Below are 14,985 nucleotides of genomic sequence, written 5' to 3'. Positions count from 1 at the left end.
CTTACTTTATTTTTGTAAAAACAAATATTTAACATTTATTTTTAGCTAGGCAAGTCAGTTAAGAACACATTTTATTTACAATGACGGCCTACCCCGACCAAACCGTAACCCGGACGACACTGGGCCAATTGTGCGCCGCCCAATGGGACTCCCAATCACGGCCGGTTGTGATACAGCCCAGAAACGAACCAGGGTCTGCAGTGACGCCTCTAGCATGAGCTGCAGTGCCTTCGACTGCTGCGCCACCCGGGAGCCTATCACGCGATAACTCTTTCATGTAGGGTGAATTCAGAAATGTGTGACATCATATAAACTGGGACAGCTTAATCCTGACCTTGTTTATTTCTTGGTCTGACAATTGAAAATCAAAACTACTGTTGCTAATCCCTTGCAGAGAAACCACATGATCCAAATCACGTCACTTCATTGGTGTGACGTCATAGAAGGGGTTTCTAACAGGAAGCTCGTCGTAAAATCAGTGACATAGATTTTTTTTCTTCTGTTTTTCTGTACAGCACTTTGAGATATCAGCTGATGTACGAAGGGCTATATAAATACATTTGATTTGATTTGATTTGATATAAATGTTATAAAACGGTCATAAATAATGATGAACTGTGCAAAATTGTGATGTAAATGTGCATAATGTGTACTAGTACATTTTGTAATTCAGTCATTTTTTCTTGTTGTCCCGCATTACCAACCATAGCTAGTTAAAGTAAGACAGCATGGAGTAAAGTGCAACAGTCTTATAGGTGTTTCCAATGTAGAATAGAGATCCAGTTTACATTAGGGACCCTGTAATTAGATTAGACAGGGCTCTGGTTCTTGGAGTACTGATATCTTGCACAAAGCAGAACTATAGTAGGGGGAATTCAGTAGGGGGAATTTCCATCTTGTGTAACCTCTTTCATTATCGATCCAACATATTAGCCCAACACATGATCATTTTCTGAAATTCTCAAAATGTTTCCTAAATGCAAAAAATGGAATTGAATTGTCATTGGGGTACAATCAGGACTGTACCAGTTTATCTAACCTGCTGTCCCTGTTGAACAAATGCAAACTGAAAATATGGTTTTGGCTCTGCGTACATACATCGGTTTGTCATGCCTCCTGTGAATATGATATCAACATATTTCCATTTTGTGTGATTAGAAAACATTTTGACGATTTTAGAATTGTTTCATGTGTTGGAGATGTGTTGGATAGATGTGTTGGAGATGTGTTGGAATGATGTGTTGGAATGATGTGTAGGAATGATGTGTTGGATAGATGTGTTGGATAGATGTGTTGGAAAGATGTGGAAAGAGGCTACTCACAAATGCAGACAGACACATACACACACAGACAGACACACACACAAACACACACACACAAATACACTCACACACACACACACACACACACACACATACTCCACCTAGGTCACTACTACAGTGGAAGAGCTGCAGTGAAGAAAAGGATCTTGCCGACCAAGGCATTGAAGAACTACTCTTTTTTTCACAATGCATGTCATGGCAAGACCTCATTGCTTGTATGTTGAAAAGTTCAGACAGTCTTTTTATCATCAAACAAAGTGCGTCTCTTTGGGGAAAATGCTGGCTTGAAGTTATAAATTCTTGGGTGTACAGTAGAGTATGATCGGATTCCACAAGCTGTTAGAGACATGCTCCATGTACTGTTGAGCTTAACAAATTGCTTCAGTGACCCAATTTGCTACAATGTCCTTTTCCCTCATGGTTTTCTGTGGCCTGTGTTGGCTGTGTATGTTAGGGTTGATGGAATACAGACATTGCAGAGACTCGCTGCCTGACTATAAACATACAAACTGTTCTGATCTGTTACCATGCAGGGAGAGGAGATGAAGCACCCTGCTTCAGTTATCATGCAGGGAGAGGGGATGAAGCACCCTGCTTCAGTTACCATGCATGGAGAGGGGATGAAGCACCCTGCTTCAGTTATCATGCAGGGAGAGGGGATGAAGCACCCTGCTTTAGTTACCATGCAGGGAGAGGGAATGAAGCACCCTGCTTCAGTTACCATGCAGGGAGAGGAGATGAAGCACCCTGCTTCAGTTACCATGCAGGGAGAGGGGATGAAGCACCCTACTTCAGTTACCATGCAGGGAGAGGAGATGAAGCACCCTGCTTCAGTTACCATGCAGGGAGAGGGGATGAAGCACCCTACTTCAGTTACCATGCAGGGAGAGGAGATGAAGCACCCTGCTTCAGTTACCATGCAGGGAGAGGGGATGAAGCACCCTGCTTCAGTTACCATGCAGGGAGAGGGGATGAAGCACCCTACTTCATTTACCATGCAGGGAGAGGGGATGAAGCACCCTGCTTCAGTTACCATGCAGGGAGAGGGGATGAAGCACCCTGCTTCAGTTACCATGCAGGGAGAGGGGATGAAGCACCCTGCTTCAGTTACCATGCAGGGAGAGGGGATGAAGCACCCTGCTTCAGTTACCATGCAGGGAGAGGGGATGAAGCACCCTGCTTCATTTACCATGCAGGAAGAGGAGATGAAGCACCCTGCTTCAGTTACCATGCAGGGAGAGGGGATGAAGCACCCTGCTTCTGTTACCATGCAGGGAGAGGGGATGAAGCACCCTGCTTCAGTTACCATGCAGGGAGAGGAGATGAAGCACCCTGCTTCAGTTACCATGCAGGGAGAGGAGATGAAGCACCCTGCTTCAGTTACCATGCAGGGAGAGGAGATGAAGCACCCTGCTTCAGTTACCATGCAGGGAGAGGAGATGAAGCACCCTGCTTCAGTTACCATGCAGGGAGAGGAGATGAAGCACCCTGCTTCAGTTACCATGCAGGGAGAGGAGATGAAGCACCCTGCTTCAGTTACCATGCAGGGAGAGGAGATGAAGCACCCTGCTTCAGTTACCATGCAGAGAGAGGAGATGAAGCACCCTGCTTCAGTTACCATGCAGGGAGAGGAGATGAAGCACCCTGCTTCAGTTACCATGCAGGGAGAGGAGATGAAGCACCCTGCTTCAGTTACCATGCAGGGAGAGGAGATGAAGCATCCTGCTTCAGTTACCATGCAGGGAGAGGAGATGAAGCATCCTGCTTCAGTTACCATGCAGGGAGAGGGGATGAAGCACCCTGCTTCAGTTACCATGCAGGGAGAGGGGATGAAGCACCCTGCTTCAGTTACCATGCAGGGAGAGGGGATGAAGCACCCTGCTTCAGTTACCATGCAGGGAGAGGAGATGAAGCATCCTGCTTCAGTTACCATGCAGGGAGAGGAGATGAAGCATCCTGCTTCAGTTACCATGCAGGGAGAGGAGATGAAGCATCCTGCTTCAGTTACCATGCAGGGAGAGGGGATGAAGCACCCTGCTTCAGTTACCATGCAGGGAGAGGGGATGAAGCACCCTGCTTCAGTTACCATGCAGGGAGAGGGGATGAAGCACCCTGCTTCAGTTACCATGCAGGGAGAGGAGATGAAGCATCCTGCTTCAGTTACCATGCAGGGAGAGGGGATGAAGCATCCTGCTTCAGTTACCATGCAGGGAGAGGAGATGAAGCATCCTGCTTCAGTTACCATGCAGGGAGAGGCGATGAAGGCCTTTCTGTGGCTGCTGCGTTCTCTGGGTTCCTATTGTGAGACTGAGACGGAGCGAACCGGTCTGTTCAGCCACACACACTGACACACACACGTGTACACGTACACACAGACACACACACACACTGACACACACACGTGTACACGTACACACAGACACACACACACACTGACACACACACGTGTACATGTACACACAGACACACACACACACTGACACACACACGTGTACACGTACACACAGACACACACACACACACACTGACACACACACGTGTACACGTACACACACACAGACAGACAGACACACACACACACACACACGCAGACACACACACACACACACGCATACACACAAAGATTAAGAACAGTGCTCACGATGGTTTGATACAGGCAGAATTATTCCAATCTTAACTAGAGAAGAATTACATTATTGATATCAAAACTTTGATGTAACTTTTATTCATATGATATTAGGAATATAAGAGAGAACAGAGAGAGAGGGGGGAGGATAGGGTGAGAGAGAGAGAGGGGGGGGGAGAGAGAGAGACAGAGAGAGGGGGGGATAGGGTGAGAGAGAGAGGGGGGGGGGAGAGAGAGGGGGGGATAGGGTGAGAGAGAGAGGGGGGGAGAGAGAGACAGAGAGAGAGGGGGGGTAGGGTGAGAGAGAGAGGGGGGGAGAGAGAGAGACAGAGAGAGGGGGGGATAGGGTGAGAGAGAGAGAGGGGGGGATAGGGTGAGAGAGAGACAGAGAGAGGGGGGAGGATAGGGTGAGAGAGAGAGAGACAGAGAGAGGGGGGATAGGGTGAGAGAGAGAGGGGGGGGGGGAGAGACAGAGAGAGAGGGGGGATAGGGTGAGAGAGAGAGAGGGGGGGAGAGAGAGAGACAGAGAGAGGGGGGGATAGGGTGAGAGAGAGAGAGGGGGGGAGAGAGAGGGGGGGATAGGGTGAGAGAGACAGAGAGAGGGGGGAGGATAGGGTGAGAGAGAGAGAGACAGAGAGAGGGGGATAGGGTGAGAGAGAGAGGGGAGGGGAGAGAGAGACAGAGAGAGAGGGGGGGATAGGGTGAGAGAGAGAGAGGGGGGGGGAGAGAGAGACAGAGAGAGGGGGGGATAGGGTGAGAGAGAGAGAGGGGGGGAGAGAGAGGGGGGGATAGGGTGAGAGAGAGACAGAGAGAGGGGGAGGATAGGGTGAGAGAGAGAGAGACAGAGAGAGGGGGATAGGGTGAGAGAGAGAGGGGGGGGGGGGAGACAGAGAGAGAGGGGGGGATAGGGTGAGAGAGAGAGAGGGGGGGAGAGAGAGAGACAGAGAGAGGGGGGGATAGGGTGAGAGGGAGAGAGAAAGAAAGAGAGGGGAGGATAGGGTGAGAAAGACAGAGAGAGAGAGAGACAGAAAATTGTGTGTGTGACAGAGAGAGAGAGAAAGGAGGAGGGAGAAAAGAAGAGAGAGAAAAGAGGAGGGAGAAAGGAGGCCTTTTAGAAAACTTTTACAGAAGTTCATTGTCTTTTTGTGTTTATATCCACACTTGCAGTGACTCACTCACTCCCTCCCTCTCTCTATCTACCCGTTCCTTTTCTAACTCCCTCCCTCTCTTCCTTATTATCCTCCACACACTCTTTCAATCTCCTGCACCATTACATTCTGCCTCTCACAATCTCTCTCTTCTCTTTCTGTCCTTTTTCTCTCTCAAAAGCACACTTTCTCTTTCTCCATTTCTCCTCTCCTCCCTCTGTCCAATCAACATCCTTCCTTCTGCAGAGTGGCAGAGAGTCTCGTGTTTCAGCTCTTGTATGAGGTTGGAGCCTGGAGGTCTTAGCCATGGCTTCCAGGAAAGGTTACCTCCAGGACAGACTTCCCCCAATTCCCAGCAGAGGTAGAGTAGCGCGCCCATCCCCCCCTGCACATGAGACGGCCTATCAATTTACAGGGGGAGTCAGGTTTACTGTAAAACCCCTCTTCTTCTTTATTTTCCCTGAGAGAGAGGGAGGGAGGGAGGGAGGGAGGCAGGCAGGGAGGGAGGGAGGGAGGCAGGCATGCAGGCAGGCAGGGAGGGAGGGAGGGAGGGAGGGAGGGAGGGAGGGAGGGAGGGAGGCAGGCAGGCAGGCAGGCAGGCAGGCAGGCAGGCAGGCAGGGAGGGAGGGAGGGAGGGAGGGAGGCAGGCAGGCAGGCAGGCAGGCAGGCAGGCAGGCAGGCAGGCAGGCAGGCAGGCAGGGAGGGAGGGAGGGAGGGAGGGAGGGAGGGAGGGAGGGAGGGAGGGAGGGAGGGAGGGAGGGAGGAGGGAGGGAGGAGGGAGGGAGGGAGGGAGGGAGGGAGAGTTCATATGGACTATTTCTTGAAAGGAAAAACATTTTTTTTAAAGCCCCTAGGTGAAGTCATAATGTTATTGAAGACAGCTTCTACCACTGTTTTGGCTAAAACACGTTAGGCATGTATGAGTATGACTCATTGTGCAGTATTGCTCTCAGGTCTTGATTATTTTGGTCCCTCCACTCCCCTATACTGTAGGGTTACATCCCAAATGGAATCCTATTGCCTATATAGTGCACTACTTTTGGAACACAAGAATAGATCTTAGTGACAAACAGGATGTTTTATGACTCATCTTTCGCTAATGTCGTCATGGCAACACCTACGTGTTATGAATGGTGCTTGGGAGGTCAACTTGTTTATTATGAATGAAGGTGGTAATAAGGTCAAATAAATAGAAGTGTGTGTCTGTAAAATGTTCCATTAAGAATTTGTTCAGGCTTGCCTACTTGCCTAGTTAAATAAAGGTAAAATATAAAAAATATTTAAAAATGTCAGTCTACACCTCTAGGGAATGAAGACCGAACCTGAGTCCCTCTCTCCATCCTGACACCCACCTGACACGTTCAACTGTGGCTGCCAATGGTTTTTTAAAACGGTCTCCTCTGTGTTGTGCTTTGTTAGAGCATTACTGTTTCATAACAAAATAGTAATATAGTCAAAAGAAAATAGTCTATCCATAATATTATAACTTTTACTATATGGATAACAATTTTAAGTTGTTCATGTTTACAAATGAATTTACATCTAGATGTTCCATAGAAACGGTCTGAAGTCAGTTGCTTTTGGGTTGCGGCTAAAGTTTGGCATGTAACTAGAAGCACGGTTTTGTTTACTTGGGGAGTACATGAAAATTCAACGTTTTCATTGTGGTCATAATTCTAAAAAGTTTGGAAAAGTGTGGAGACCACAATCTTTCAGAGCGTGTAACAAAATGAAAGACCCATTCCTTCGTTTACGGCTATAAATATCAGACTCCGCCTTTAAGATGTGACCTGTCACAGGCCTGGTTGAGTCTCTGGGGTTTTAGGTTAGACATCTATAAAGCACTTTGTGACAACTGTTGATGTGAAAAGAGATTTAAGCAATACATTTGATTGATTGTTGTGTTGACAGCTTACGAAGCAGGATGCTAGAGGTTGCCAGGGGGCGTTAGGGAGCATAGAGGCGAGCTGAATTTCAGACTATGCCGGCTGGGTAAGGTGTCTGAAACTGTTCATGACTGCTTGTCATAAACACGTAAAGAGTAGCGTTCAGCATTCACCAGCAACACAACTTAATGGACATGTAGGCTGGGGGCGAATAACAGTTTGGATAGGTTTCAACTATTAATGATATGCTTGTGGGAAACTGTGTGATATTCCATTCTTCCAGGTAAAACTAGGTTACTCGGATACTTGCTATTTTCAAAATAGAGCCAAATCCAAAATGAAATCTACACACACTTGATGGGCCCTTTCAATAGCTGTGTGGCCTCATACTCCTGTCTTCTAGCCTGTCCTGTAAGTCTCTCATACTCCAGCCTTCTAGTCTGTCCTGTAAGTCTCTCATACTCCAGCCTTCTAGCCTGTCCTGTAAGTCTCTCATACTCCAGCCTTCTAGCCTGCCCTGTAAGTCTCTCATACTCCAGCCTTCTAGCCTGTCCTGTCTCTCATACTCCAGCCTTCTAGCCTGTCCTGTCTCTCATACTCCAGCCTTCTAGCCTGTCCTGTAGTCTCTCATACTCCAGCCTCCTAGCCTCTCCTGTAAGTCTCTCAGACTCCAGCCTTCTAGCCTCTCCTGTAAGTCTCTCATACTCTAGCCTCCTAGCCTGTCCTGTCTCTCATACTCCAGCCTTCTAGCCTGTCCTGTAAGTCTCTCATACTCCAGCCTTCTAGCCTGTCCTGTCTCTCATACTCCAGCCTTCTAGCCTGTCCTGTCTCTCATACTCCAGCCTTCTAGCCTGTCCTGTAAGTCTCTCATACTCCAGCCTTCTAGCCTGTCCTGTAAGTCTCTCATACTCCAGCCTCCTAGCCTGTCCTGTAAGTCTCTCATACACCAGCCTTCTAGCCTGTCCTGTAAGTCTCTCATACTCCAGCCTTCTAGCCTGCCCTGTAAGTCTCTCATACTCCAGCCTTCTAGCCTGTCCTGTCTCTCATACTCCAGTCTTCTAGCCTGTCCTGTCTCTCATACTCCAGCCTTCTAGCCTGTCCTGTCTCTCATACTCCAGCCTTCTAGCCTGTCCTGTCTCTCATACTCCAGCCTTCTAGCCTGTCCTGTAAGTCTCTCATACTCCAGCCTCCTAGCCTGTCCTGTCTCTCATACTCCAGCCTTCTAGCCTGTCCTGTAAGTCTCTCATACTCCAGCCTTCTAGCCTGTCCTGTAAGTCTCTCATACTCCAGCCTCCTAGCCTGTCCTGTCTCTCATACTCCAGCCTTCTAGCCTGTCCTGTAAGTTTCTCATACTCCAGCCTTCTAGCCTCTCCTGTAAGTCTCTCATACTCCAGCCTTCTAGCCTCTCCTGTAAGTCTCTCAGACTCCAGCCTTCTAGCCTGTCCTGTCTCTCATACTCCAGCCTTCTAGCCTGTCCTGTCTCTCATACTCCAGCCTTCTAGCCTGTCCTGTAAGTCTCTCATACTCCAGCCTTCTAGCCTCTCCTGTAAGTCTCTCATACTCCAGCCTTCTAGACTGTCCTGTAAGTCTCTCATATTCCAGCCTTCTAGCCTGTCCTGTAAGTCTCTCATACTCCAGCCTTCTAGCCTGTCCTGTCTCTCATACTCCAGCCTTCTAGCCTGTCCTGTCTCTCATACTCCAGCCTTCTAGCCTGTCCTGTAAGTCTCTCATACTCCAGCCTTCTAGCCTGTCCTGTCTCTCATACTCCAGCCTTCTAGCCTGTCCTGTCTCTCATACTCCAGCCTTCTAGCCTGTCCTGTAAGTTTCTCATACTCCAGCCTTCTAGCCTCTCCTGTAAGTCTCTCAGACTCCAGCCTTCTAGCCTGTCCTGTCTCTCATACTCCAGCCTTCTAGCCTGTCCTGTCTCTCATACTCCAGCCTTCTAGCCTGTCCTGTAAGTCTCTCATACTCCAGCCTTCTAGCCTCTCCTGTAAGTCTCTCATACTCCAGCCTTCTAGACTGTCCTGTAAGTCTCTCATATTCCAGCCTTCTAGCCTGTCCTGTAAGTCTCTCATACTCCAGCCTTCTAGCCTGTCCTGTCTCTCATACTCCAGCCTTCTAGCCTGTCCTGTCTCTCATACTCCAGCCTTCTAGCCTGTCCTGTAAGTCTCTCATACTCCAGCCTTCTAGCCTGTCCTGTCTCTCATACTCCAGCCTTCTAGCCTGTCCTGTCTCTCATACTCCAGCCTTCTAGCCTGTCCTGTAAGTCTCTCATACTCCAGCCTTCTAGCCTCTCCTGTAAGTCTCTCATACTCCAGCCTTCTAGCCTGTCCTGTCGCTCATACTCCAGCCTTCTAGCCTGTCCTGTAAGTCTCTCATACTCCAGCCTTCTAGCCTGTCCTGTAAGTCTCTCATACTCCAGCCTTCTAGCCTGTCCTGTCTCTCATACTCCAGCCTTCTAGCCTGTCCTGTCTCTCATACTCCAGCCTTCTAGCCTGTCCTGTAAGTCTCTCATACTCCAGCCTCCTAGCCTGTCCTGTCTCTCATACTCCAGCATTCTAGCCTGTCCTGTAAGTCTCTCATACTCCAGCCTCCTAGCCTGTCCTGTAAGTTTCTCATACTCCAGCCTCCTAGCCTGTCCTGTAAGTCTCTCATACTCCAGCCTTCTAGCCTGTCCTGTAAGTCTATCTTACTCCAGCCTTCTAGCCTGTCCTGTAAGTCTCTCATACTCCAGCCTTCTAGCCTCTCCTGTAAGTCTCTCATACTCCAGCCTTCTAGCCTGTCCTGTAAGTCTCTCATACTCCAGCCTTCTAGCCTGTCCTGTAAGTCTCTCATACTCCAGTCTTCTAGCCTGTCCTGTCTCTCATACTCCAGCCTTCTAGCCTGTCCTGTCTCTCATACTCCAGCCTTCTAGCCTGTCCTGTAAGTCTCTCATACTCCAGCCTCCTAGCCTGTCCTGTCTCTCATACTCCAGCCTACTAGCCTGTCCTGTAAGTCTCTCATACTCCAGCCTTCTAGCCTGTCCTGTAAGTCTCTCATACTCCAGCCTCCTAGCCTGTCCTGTCTCTCATACTCCAGCCTTCTAGCCTGTCCTGTAAGTTTCTCATACTCCAGCCTTCTAGCCTCTCCTGTAAGTCTCTCATACTCCAGCCTTCTAGCCTCTCCTGTAAGTCTCTCAGACTCCAGCCTTCTAGCCTGTCCTGTCTCTCATACTCCAGCCTTCTAGCCTGTCCTGTCTCTCATACTCCAGCCTTCTAGCCTGTCCTGTAAGTCTCTCATACTCCAGCCTTCTAGCCTCTCCTGTAAGTCTCTCATACTCCAGCCTTCTAGACTGTCCTGTAAGTCTCTCATATTCCAGCCTTCTAGCCTGTCCTGTAAGTCTCTCATACTCCAGCCTTCTAGCCTGTCCTGTCTCTCATACTCCAGCCTTCTAGCCTGTCCTGTCTCTCATACTCCAGCCTTCTAGCCTGTCCTGTAAGTCTCTCATACTCCAGCCTTCTAGCCTGTCCTGTCTCTCATACTCCAGCCTTCTAGCCTGTCCTGTCTCTCATACTCCAGCCTTCTAGCCTGTCCTGTAAGTTTCTCATACTCCAGCCTTCTAGCCTCTCCTGTAAGTCTCTCAGACTCCAGCCTTCTAGCCTGTCCTGTCTCTCATACTCCAGCCTTCTAGCCTGTCCTGTCTCTCATACTCCAGCCTTCTAGCCTGTCCTGTAAGTCTCTCATACTCCAGCCTTCTAGCCTCTCCTGTAAGTCTCTCATACTCCAGCCTTCTAGACTGTCCTGTAAGTCTCTCATATTCCAGCCTTCTAGCCTGTCCTGTAAGTCTCTCATACTCCAGCCTTCTAGCCTGTCCTGTCTCTCATACTCCAGCCTTCTAGCCTGTCCTGTCTCTCATACTCCAGCCTTCTAGCCTGTCCTGTAAGTCTCTCATACTCCAGCCTTCTAGCCTGTCCTGTCTCTCATACTCCAGCCTTCTAGCCTGTCCTGTCTCTCATACTCCAGCCTTCTAGCCTGTCCTGTAAGTCTCTCATACTCCAGCCTTCTAGCCTCTCCTGTAAGTCTCTCATACTCCAGCCTTCTAGCCTGTCCTGTCGCTCATACTCCAGCCTTCTAGCCTGTCCTGTAAGTCTCTCATACTCCAGCCTTCTAGCCTGTCCTGTAAGTCTCTCATACTCCAGCCTTCTAGCCTGTCCTGTCTCTCATACTCCAGCCTTCTAGCCTGTCCTGTCTCTCATACTCCAGCCTTCTAGCCTGTCCTGTAAGTCTCTCATACTCCAGCCTCCTAGCCTGTCCTGTCTCTCATACTCCAGCATTCTAGCCTGTCCTGTAAGTCTCTCATACTCCAGCCTCCTAGCCTGTCCTGTAAGTTTCTCATACTCCAGCCTCCTAGCCTGTCCTGTAAGTCTCTCATACTCCAGCCTTCTAGCCTGTCCTGTAAGTCTATCTTACTCCAGCCTTCTAGCCTGTCCTGTAAGTCTCTCATACTCCAGCCTTCTAGCCTCTCCTGTAAGTCTCTCATACTCCAGCCTTCTAGCCTGTCCTGTAAGTCTCTCATACTCCAGCCTTCTAGCCTGTCCTGTAAGTCTCTCATACTCCAGTCTTCTAGCCTGTCCTGTCTCTCATACTCCAGCCTTCTAGCCTGTCCTGTCTCTCATACTCCAGCCTTCTAGCCTGTCCTGTAAGTCTCTCATACTCCAGCCTCCTAGCCTGTCCTGTCTCTCATACTCCAGCCTACTAGCCTGTCCTGTAAGTCTCTCATACTCCAGCCTTCTAGCCTGTCCTGTAAGTCTCTCATACTCCAGCCTCCTAGCCTGTCCTGTCTCTCATACTCCAGCCTTCTAGCCTGTCCTGTAAGTTTCTCATACTCCAGCCTTCTAGCCTCTCCTGTAAGTCTCTCATACTCCAGCCTTCTAGCCTCTCCTGTAAGTCTCTCAGACTCCAGCCTTCTAGCCTGTCCTGTCTCTCATACTCCAGCCTTCTAGCCTGTCCTGTCTCTCATACTCCAGCCTTCTAGCCTGTCCTGTAAGTCTCTCATACTCCAGCCTTCTAGCCTCTCCTGTAAGTCTCTCATACTCCAGCCTTCTAGACTGTCCTGTAAGTCTCTCATATTCCAGCCTTCTAGCCTGTCCTGTAAGTCTCTCATACTCCAGCCTTCTAGCCTGTCCTGTCTCTCATACTCCAGCCTTCTAGCCTGTCCTGTCTCTCATACTCCAGCCTTCTAGCCTGTCCTGTAAGTCTCTCATACTCCAGCCTTCTAGCCTGTCCTGTCTCTCATACTCCAGCCTTCTAGCCTGTCCTGTCTCTCATACTCCAGCCTTCTAGCCTGTCCTGTAAGTCTCTCATACTCCAGCCTTCTAGCCTGTCCTGTCTCTCATACTCCAGCCTTCTAGCCTGTCCTGTCTCTCATACTCCAGCCTTCGAGCCTGTCCTGTAAGTCTCTCATACTCCAGCCTCCTAGCCTGTCCTGTAAGTCTCTCATACTCCAGCCTTCTAACCTCTCCTGTAAGTCTCTCATACTCCAGCCTTCTAGCCTGTCCTGTAAGTCTCTCATACTCCAGCCTTCTAGCCTGTCCTGTAAGTCTCTCATACTCCAGCCTTCTAGCCTGTCCTGTCTCTCATACTCCAGCCTTCTAGCCTGTCCTGTCTCTCATACTCCAGCCTTCTAGTCTGTCCTGTAAGTCTCTCATACTCCAGCCTCCTAGCCTGTCCTGTCTCTCATACTCCAGCATTGTAGCCTGTCCTGTAAGTCTCTCATACTCCAGCCTCCTAGCCTGTCCTGTAAGTCTCTCATACTCCAGCCTCCTAGCCTGTCCTGTAAGTTTCTCATACTCCAGCCTCCTAGCCTGTCCTGTCTCTCATACTCCAGCCTTCTAGCCTGTCCTGTAAGTCTCTCATACTCCAGCCTTCTAGCCTGTCCTGTATGTCTCTCATACTCCTGCCTTCTAGCCTCTCCTGTAAGTCTCTCAGACTCCAGCCTTCTAGCCTGTCCTGTAAGTCTCTCATACTCCAGCCTTCTAGCCTGTCCTGTAAGTCTCTCATACTCCAGCCTTCTAGCCTCTCCTGTAAGTCTCTCAGACTCCAGCCTTCTAGCCTGTCCTGTCTCTCATACTCCAGCCTTCTAGCCTGTCCTGTCTCTCATACTCCAGCCTCCTAGCCTGTCCTGTCTCTCATACTCCAGCCTCCTAGCCTGTCCTGTCTCTCATACTCCAGCCTTCTAGCCTGTCCTGTAAGTCTCTCATACTCCTGCCTTCTAGCCTCTCCTGTAAGTCTCTCAGACTCCAGCCTTCTAGCCTGTCCTGTCTCTCATACTCCAGCCTTCTAGCCTGTCCTGTAAGTCTCTCATACTCCTGCCTTCTAGCCTCTCCTGTAAGTCTCTCATACTCCAGCCTTCTAGCCTGTTCTGTAAGTCTCTCATACTCCAGCCTTCTAGCCTCTCCTGTAAGTCTCTCATTCTCCAGCCTTCTAAGCCTGTCCTGTAAGTCTCTCATACTCCAGCCTTCTAGACTGTCCTGTAAGTCTCTCATATTCCAGCCTTCTAGCCTGTCCCGTAAGTTTCTCATAGTCCAGCCTTCTAGCCTGTCCTGTAAGTCTCTCATACTCCAGCCTTCTAGCCTGTCCTGTAAGTCTCTCATACTCCAGCCTTCTAGCCTGTCCTGTAAGTCTCTCATACTCCATTCTTCTAGCCTGTTCTGTAAGTCTCTCATACTCCAGCCTTCTAGCCTCTCCTGTAAGTCTCTCATTCTCCAGCTTTCTAAGCCTGTCCTGTAAGTCTCTCATACTCCAGCCTTCTAGCCTGTCCTGTCTCTCATACTCCAGCCTTCTAGCCTGTCCTGTCTCTCATACTCCAGCCTTCGAGCCTGTCCTGTAAGTCTCTCATACTCCAGCCTCCTAGCCTGTCCTGTAAGTCTCTCATACTCCAGCCTTCTAACCTCTCCTGTAAGTCTCTCATACTCCAGCCTTCTAGCCTGTCCTGTAAGTCTCTCATACTCCAGCCTTCTAGCCTGTCCTGTAAGTCTCTCATACTCCAGCCTTCTAGCCTGTCCTGTCTCTCATACTCCAGCCTTCTAGCCTGTCCTGTCTCTCATACTCCAGCCTTCTAGCCTGTCCTGTAAGTCTCTCATACTCCAGCCTCCTAGCCTGTCCTGTCTCTCATACTCCAGCATTCTAGCCTGTCCTGTAAGTCTCTCATACTCCAGCCTCCTAGCCTGTCCTGTAAGTCTCTCATACTCCAGCCTCCTAGCCTGTCCTGTAAGTTTCTCATACTCCAGCCTCCTAGCCTGTCCTGTCTCTCATACTCCAGCCTTCTAGCCTGTCCTGTAAGTCTCTCATACTCCAGCCTTCTAGCCTGTCCTGTATGTCTCTCATACTCCTGCCTTCTAGCCTCTCCTGTAAGTCTCTCAGACTCCAGCCTTCTAGCCTGTCCTGTAAGTCTCTCATACTCCAGCCTTCTAGCCTGTCCTGTAAGTCTCTCATACTCCAGCCTTCTAGCCTCTCCTGTAAGTCTCTCAGACTCCAGCCTTCTAGCCTGTCCTGTCTCTCATACTCCAGCCTTCTAGCCTGTCCTGTCTCTCATACTCCAGCCTCCTAGCCTGTCCTGTCTCTCATACTCCAGCCTCCTAGCCTGTCCTGTCTCTCATACTCCAGCCTTCTAGCCTGTCCTGTAAGTCTCTCATACTCCTGCCTTCTAGCCTCTCCTGTAAGTCTCTCAGACTCCAGCCTTCTAGTCTGTCCTGTCTCTCATACTCCAGCCTTCTAGCCTGTCCTGTAAGTCTCTCATACTCCTGCCTTCTAGCCTCTCCTGTAAGTCTCTCATACTCCAGCCTTCTAGCCTGTTCTGTAAGTCTCTCATACTCCAGCCTTCGAGCCTGTCCTGTAAGTCTCTCATACTCCAGCCTCCTAGCCTGTCCTGTAAGTCTCTCATACTCCAGCCTTCTAACCTCTCCTGTAAGTCTCTCATACTCCAGCCTTCTAGCCTGTCCTGTAAGTCTCTCATACTCCAGCCT

The sequence above is a fragment of the Oncorhynchus kisutch genome, linkage group LG7 (genome assembly GCF_002021735.2).
Source record: "Oncorhynchus kisutch isolate 150728-3 linkage group LG7, Okis_V2, whole genome shotgun sequence".
Lineage (NCBI taxonomy): Eukaryota > Metazoa > Chordata > Actinopteri > Salmoniformes > Salmonidae > Oncorhynchus > Oncorhynchus kisutch.
The sequence above is the reverse complement of the archived record's forward strand: the minus strand, read 5'-3'. Positions refer to the sequence as shown.